We start from the raw sequence: 7926 nt of genomic DNA, 5'->3' as shown, positions 1-7926 counted from the left end.
CGATTAGTCTAGAGGAATCTATTACCAGTGGTTGTCAAAATCTTAAGCATAACAAAATGTGACCCGATTTCAATGAAAATGATTCACTCATGTAAAAGTACATATGACGTTTTGTAAAAAATCTGTACGTGATGGAGAAAAACGGGTATCATTTTCAGATTCAGCGTACAGGAATTACTGTAGAACATGTAAAAATTTCAAGACAATAAAACCATCGCAGGCTTGTGTAATTAAAATTTCCACAACATAGAATAATGAATGCATTAATAATTTAACATCATCGCTTTCTCACGAAAATACTTACAAATTTTGTTTCTTCGTTTGCTGTTAAGCACAAAACTACACAATGTGCCATCTGGGGTGTGTCCGCGCGAATATCGAAAGCCGATTGTTAGCGTATAGGTTCTGAGACTTTCCGCTGAGCCACCGGGAAGGGGGAGGTTTACTCACAAGCCGAAAAGCATGTATTTCGTCACTAGAACACCATTAGCGACCATTTATTTAAAACCTTTCTACCAAAAAACCAGACAGATTAATGATTTGAAAAATGTACGATAATATTTCTGTCGCGTGGAGTGATGTCATCAGTTGCGTGTTACGTACAACCAAATCTGGATGTGCCTTTTTGGGTGCTTAAGTTGATATCCATGAGACAGACGTGGGTCTATATTTATAGGCGTCGATGTAACTTTCGCATGTAAATATACTGAAGTGACGTCATAACACAACATTTTCAAACAGTGTGACGTTTTAGTTTCCGGTATGTAAGTTACTTTAAAACAATATCAAATAAATCAGACTGCAGAGAAAAAGACACTAGCTTGTATTTGTTTCAAAACTTTAGGAAGCTGGAGTTTGTTTTCTACTGGTAATATTTGTCTAACTTTGAAAATCTCTGAATGTAATTTATGTACTTATAACTTTTAAACATGATAAAAAAATTGGTTTGTGAAAATCTCAACTGTCACACGGTAACTTGTCACTTGGGTTTTGGTGGAGGTAGGTCAAAATTCAGAGTTATAAACTAAATCATCAATGTACTACCTGAACAAAAATTTGCTACACGACTTAAAAATGTATATACATAGGATATTTGGTGAAAGAACCTGGACCTCTCAAGAAAGACGAGCTGAGGGCCTATTATGTGATGTAACATGTGGTTCAAGAACAAAATGGTTTATGAACAAAGTTAAAATAGGTATCAACTGACAACTAGGAAGATAATCTTGGAGGACTAGTCTACAAAAGTGGATTTCAGAACTAGGTGTTCCAAACACACTTTGTTTATAGTGAATACCTAGCCTAAATCATACAGAAAAGAAGGATTGTATTACGTCCACACTGAACTTAAAACACAGTTTTATACAACTGCACTTCACCTTCCAGAGGTGATATGCATCCTAATAATAATACAAACTGAAATAATTAAAACTTGGATACAGACAGGTCTTTGACTAAATAATTAGAAGGACAAACAGGGAGACAATATTTACCTGGAAGAAATTATAATTTAAACACAAAGTCCTACTAGCTCTATTAAAAGCAAACTATAAGTAATACCGTAATTCCTTCTCCGATGATAATTTTTGGTTCCATCAGGTAATGAGGCAGGGTTTAAACTTAAAATTTATCGCTTTTACCCGAAGGTGCTGAGAAGCCTGGTGCGAGAGAAGGATTCCACTCAGGGTTTTAATAAAGTGATTGTAGTAACAATGATTACAGAACGTTTATCTAATTACATTTACTTATTTTACCAAATATAAAAATGGAATTTATTAATAGCTTTAAGATGGACCGATATTTTGTAGCTTACAAAAAAGAAAACAGGGATGTACCATGGTATACACAGCGGTTTTCCATATACGCATATTTTTAACAGTTGCTGTTACAGAGATACTATCATCACCACCGTTTTAATGATTCACCAAAACATAATTTATTGATAAATAATTTATATCTATCCACGTTTTTGTTCAACAAATAATAATAATTTAATAAGTTGTGTGTTCAAAAAGTAGTACCTTAAATTTAGGTTATAAATGTGCTAGTTTTGATTGTTGGAATTTATTTAATTCGTGTTATATTTGACCCCAAAACGTTATGTAATGGTATGATCTACTTTAATGGTTTAAAATCGTTATTTATAATAAATGGTGCTAATTGGAAATAGACAAAAGTTAAAACGGTGATGATGGTAGTATCTGTGAAGACCGCACGCTATAGCAGCACCAAACTGTCTTTAATATCACTAACAAATGTCTTGGTTTTTAATATAAGGTAGGTTTACTTACAAGGTATGAAAATAAGGCTTACATTACATAAACTTTACTCTCCTTAACTGATTGATACATGACATCGGAACATACTGTTTTATCTTTATACTAAAAGTACCCACAGAAGCTAGGACTCGTGCAATAAACATGATTAAATTACGACGAACTATATATTATCAGTTTTTGTGCACACGAAAAACATTATTTTTAACACAGCAAAGAATGAAATGAATATTCAGTTTTGCTTTTAGAGTTGATAATATTATATTTAAAAGTTGTTTTTTTGCTTCTTTTTTAATTTTCAATTAACTTACCAACAGCCGAATGTCGACCAGAACTTGAAATGGCAAAAAAAAATCAATTAGTGGAAGACAGATGGGCAGAATGAAATACAAAAAAAAAACAAAAAACAGCAAGTAAAAAAAACTCTCACACACAACTGAAACTGTTCTCACTGGAAGCGACCTTCTCCACAGCTATGCAGCTAGACGTCACGAGAATAAAGTGAGAGTACGCGGCAGCCTTCACGACCCTGTGTCAAGGAGACACCATGTACGTGTACACGCGCACACGTGCTGAAGCGTCAGAACGCCTGTACTCTACTTTATAACCACAGCAAGCGTGATTGGATAACTCTTGGTAACGTCATTGATGAAAGGTGTTATACTGTCTCTAAAGCAGTGCAATCTATCTAATATTTTCAAAAGCTATACCACAAACTAGGCTGGTTTAAATAGGAACTTCATACAAGTACAAAAAGATTATACTCTCATTATAGTTAGATTACAACAGTTTATCGTGCTGTGAAAATTATCTACGTCGGCGGATTGTCCATTGTGTGTTTGTGTATATATATACACACACACACACATATGTATAGGATAATTCGGGGTAAACAAAAACAAGAGGGAATTCTCAATAGCTGGGGCACTTGAAATTATTTTAGGCAGGATTAGAGTAAATTGATCTACGAGACTTTTTCCCCTTTTTATCAGCTATATATTTGTGCGCCAGCAATACCAAGCGTGGGGCGCGCATATACCAGATTCGATTTTATTACTCATCAGGATATCTAGTAGCCTACCCTCAAGTTGAAATTATTTTGGGCAGGATTAGCGTAAATTAATCATGGGTGTGGTCAAATACGTCAATCGAAACGTTGAGTTCAAAACTATAATTAAATTCGAAATCGGTCAAAAGATGGCGGAGCTACGAGCTAAAAGTATGTACTTGAAAAAAAAAAAAACTAAGCCATTCTATGAGCCACTATGCCGCGGCTAAAACAACCCACAAACACCGTGCAATACTTCTGATGGTAATATACTTGAATTGGGTTATGCGTGGTTGTAAAACTACTATCGCTGACCACTTTCAAGCTGACAATATGATTAACCAACTGTGATTTACTTTCTTTTAATTAAAACTGATACCAAAATGGATTCGAACTCGCAACCTTCCTATCCGGACACCTATGTACTTCAGTCAAGTGAACAAGATGTCGAGTCTCACACACCATAAAAGACCGTTTTCTCTTTCTTCGTTTTGTACAGCACTTTTTTTTGTTGTTGTTGTTATTGTTGCTTTTTTTGTGATATGACAAACAGCTTTTAAGACCCCAAACCATATTTTATACTTGTTAAATGTATTTTTGAGGCTTGCAAGCCGACATTTAGAACTCAAACTCCTGCCAAATTTCGTTCATTTTTAAGTTTTTTTTTTATTGTACATCAACGAAGTGAAAACCAACAATTAGTGTTTTTTCAAAAAAAAAAAGAAATTATATTCGAGTTCGTTACTCTGGTAAATTGAGTCTCGGGTTCGAAACCTGCTTGTATCCGTTTTCCTTCCCGGGAAAAATTACGGCGTAATACACGCTCGTGGATCCAAAGATAAATATGCGTGTATGTGACGTCACTAAATAACTGTCGAACATCAGACATCCTTCCTGAAGAAAGTAACTGTACGACAACGGCAATATAATTAAGATCCGATTTCTTAAATAACCGAAATGACGTAAACCAGTTACATCTTAACATTTCAACAGTGACTACTTTATAGGCCCATGCAATAATAAAAGTATATTGCTCGAAAATAAAAAAATAAGATGTTTTAAGTAGCACGTGGCAGAATAGATTGAAGAATTATCATCAGCTTGTAATCAAATCAAGCTACTTATACAGATCTGAACGAAAAATTCATCTATTTTTGTAGCTCCCATCATATCAGTTTTTAAGCAAAAGTCACGTCAGTTTCACGATATACATAGTTAACTAAGCAAGTGGCTCGTCCACTCTTGTTTTATTATTCTCTTATCTACTTTTAATCCGATACAATTGTGAAGTATCAGCCACTTCTTCCTTAGCCAAGCAGTTTGCTTTTTGTTAAGTACAGAGTTACACAATAGGTTATAACCACCGCTCGTATCAAAACCCAATATTTGGTGTTGTAAGCCCTCAAGACTATCTGCTGAGCCACCTGCGGGGGGGGGGGGCGACAAAGTTACACAATAGGTTATACCCACCGCTCGTATCAAAACCCAATATTTGGTGTCGTAAGCCCTCAAGACTATCTGCTGAGCTACCTGCAGGGGGGATAGGCAGACAAACTGGTTGGTTAAAATAAAGTTATTATATAATTATCTGGAGTATAAAAGTCGTTTCTTTGTTCTAACTTTTTTATGAAGAGGTGAACTCCACATATTATTAGGCTAAATTGTTGTCACCACTGTATAGCGAGGAAATATAATCTTTATATGGGCCAATAAGATATGACTTCAGTAAGACTCACCTACAACCACTTGTCCAAGTCAACAGAAATTTATGCTATACCATTCATAAACAGCTCTCACGGACTTCTGTACTTCTACGTTACTCAAACGAACCCTCGAATTGGGACAACGTTTACCGCAGAAGTATAAATAATACTGTAGCGCAAAAGTCCATAATCAGACCATGACAAAGAACTCTATCGGTGACGGAAGAAAGGACTATTTTTAAAAATAATCTCGTTTTTAAATGTCTAGTATTCACCAAAACTGAAACTCCTGGGGTAGAGTAAATTGAATTTCGTTTGCTCATAAATATAACCCCGGCAAACACTAATTATTTAAACGTCTATCTATCGAACAATACGAAAAAAAAACACAACTAGGTCTACAAATATTCAAAATATCATTGGACCGCCCACACCATTAGTTATTATCAAAACATACCCAAGAAAACCAGTGTAAACCACCCACACCATTAGTTATTATCAAAACATAACCAGTGTAAACCACCCACACCATTAGTTATTATCAAAACATACCCAGAAAACCAGTGTAAACCACCCACACCATTAGTTATTATCAAAACATACCCAAGAAAACCAGTGCAAACCACCCACACCATTAGTTATTATCAAAACATAACCAGTGTAATCCGATTAATGGAGTCACTGAAAATATTTTTCTAATTAGTTAGAAATATTCTTAACACAGATTATCTAACCGTTAAATCCCACCGTTCAAAGGCGTAATTACAAACGTTCACTGTCTATGGCAGTGGTACGCAATCTTTATTTTAAGGAGTTCCCCCCCCCCCCCGTCATAACTTGTTTGCGTATATACTGTACATGTCATATTCCTACAATTGTTGATACTATATTACTTAATAGTAGTAATATTTTTCACGGCAGTTTTTAAATCTTTATTTCAAAACTTGTACTTTCAGATATAATTTGTATGCTCCTGTAGTCAGTAGCTGTGCGACCCCCTAGAAGGTAAATTCCACAGTTTGCTCATCACGAATTTGTGCGATAGCTGGGTCAACCCAATAACAAATTGATGGGAGTTACTTACTATCTGAGTACAGTCGTACAAAAAACAGAAATGTTTCTCCAATGGCCAATTGAAATTTGTTATCTGGTAAAAATATGCAGAACTTATTACTGATGAAAAGAGAATTGCTTATTTGTAATATAATCTTCAAACTGGAATACTTCGCAAAGTGAGCGTTCCTGAAAGCTGAGATTAAACCAAATGTGTACTGTTATTCGCATAATATTTTCCCGAACTCTCTGACCAATAAACATCAGAGGTGCTGTTGTACTTGTTCCCACAACTCTCCTATGAGCATAGAAACGACAACCAAATTCTAGAAAGTTTTAAATTTCAGACTGGTAGTTCAGTTTTCAAATACACTGAAATTAAAATTTTGCAAGACGCCATTTTCTACCACCAAGTAAGCATCCCGTGTTTCTTAACATTCAGAAGTCCACGTTTTTTTCTTAGCTACAGTATGTAACTAGGTATACGCACCTTGTACAACTTTATCTGTACGTTTACAACAATGTAACCGATTTTCTCTTTGCTATATTTTAATCAACTCAAACATATACAATTGAGAATAATACTACCATTATCACTGTTATATTTTAATCAACTCAAACATATACAATTGAGAATAATACTACTATTATCATTGTTATATTTTAATCAACTCAAATATATACAATTGAAATAATACTACCATTATTATACAAGCAAAAGATATTGACGTCATCATATAACGTCTTGGCAACAAAACGTTGCTGCATGCCAGCGTAACGAACGGCCTTGTGTGCCCTATATGATGGTCACGTGACTCTTACACCTGTGGCATATCGCGCATTTAATGTTAAAAGGACAATCGCAAGGTCTTCTGGACGACACTCTCCTTTATATGACCTTGACTAGTTTATTTACAAAGTTCTCATAATCTTGGCTAATTTCAAAACATTGCGTAAGAATGCTAGAAAAAAAGTATTATACAGACTTAATAAGCAATTCTCTACGCATTTCAATTCACTTTTGTTTTTAACAACAAGCTAAAAGTTTCCTTCTCGTGATCTTGACAGAAGGTCGTACTGCACACTACAGCGTAAACATTCATAAAAAATACCGCAACAACGCCATGTTTTCTTCTTTCTAAACTAGTTGAATTTTTGGCACAGTTTTTACATTTGGTTAATCGACACAATAAACTGAACGTGTAGTTACATCGCGATTACTCACAGCCATATACATAATAAGCCTGTTTTCCAAAATAATCATAATTATATTAATAATATAGCGTCTGCAACGAAAATAAATTACTAACCTATTATAAGTGCTGATTTAGACTGATTTACGAGGTAACTTGAATACTTTCTGCGAGTTTAAGTTTTTTTTTTTTTTGGCATGAAATTTAATTACCTCAGTGTTGCACAGATGGCGCTAGACATATTCCAATCAGTGTCACTTCTTGTACGTTTTTTTTTTCAGTACAGTAACAAGTGTACAAATGGGATTAATATATATATACCATGAAAACACGAAACATGCGGTTTAATCATCCTTCACTAACCAACATTAAATCTAACAAACACAAACCAATTTCCATATTTCTAACTTACGATGCTTTGTTATTGTTGTTTTTCTACCTAACAAACACAAACCAATTTCCATATTTCTAACTTACGATGCTTTGTTATTGTTGTTTTTCTATCTAACAAACACAAACCAGTTTCCATATTTCTAACTTACGATGCTTTGTTATTGTTGTTTTTCTATCTAACAAACACAAACCCAGTTTCCATATTCTAACTTACGATGCTTTGTTATTGTTGTTTTTCTATGAACAAACACAAACCAGTT

At 34.5% G+C, this 7926-nt stretch overlaps 1 protein-coding gene across 3 annotated transcripts in view; it reads right to left on the bottom strand.

Moving 5' to 3' along the window:
- LOC106468260 (nuclear hormone receptor FTZ-F1 beta-like) overlaps window positions 1-7926 on the bottom strand; it is a 51059-nt gene that overhangs the window by 31627 nt on the left and 11506 nt on the right. Inside the window, exon 1 of one of the 3 annotated variants that reach the window (XM_022396598.1) lies at window positions 2707-2753. The exons of 1 other annotated variant lie outside the window; for it this stretch is intronic. The gene's annotated coding sequence lies outside the window, so the exon portion shown is untranslated. Of the gene's footprint in view, window positions 1-2587; window positions 2674-2706; window positions 2754-7926 lie in introns of those variants that run through there. One more of the 3 variants, XM_022396597.1, reaches the window with a different exon arrangement.

This window comes from Limulus polyphemus, unplaced genomic scaffold, assembly GCF_000517525.1.
Source record: "Limulus polyphemus unplaced genomic scaffold, Limulus_polyphemus-2.1.2 Scaffold2939, whole genome shotgun sequence".
Lineage (NCBI taxonomy): Eukaryota > Metazoa > Arthropoda > Merostomata > Xiphosura > Limulidae > Limulus > Limulus polyphemus.
Note: the sequence above shows the minus strand (reverse complement) of the source record. Positions and strands in the feature narration are given on the sequence as shown.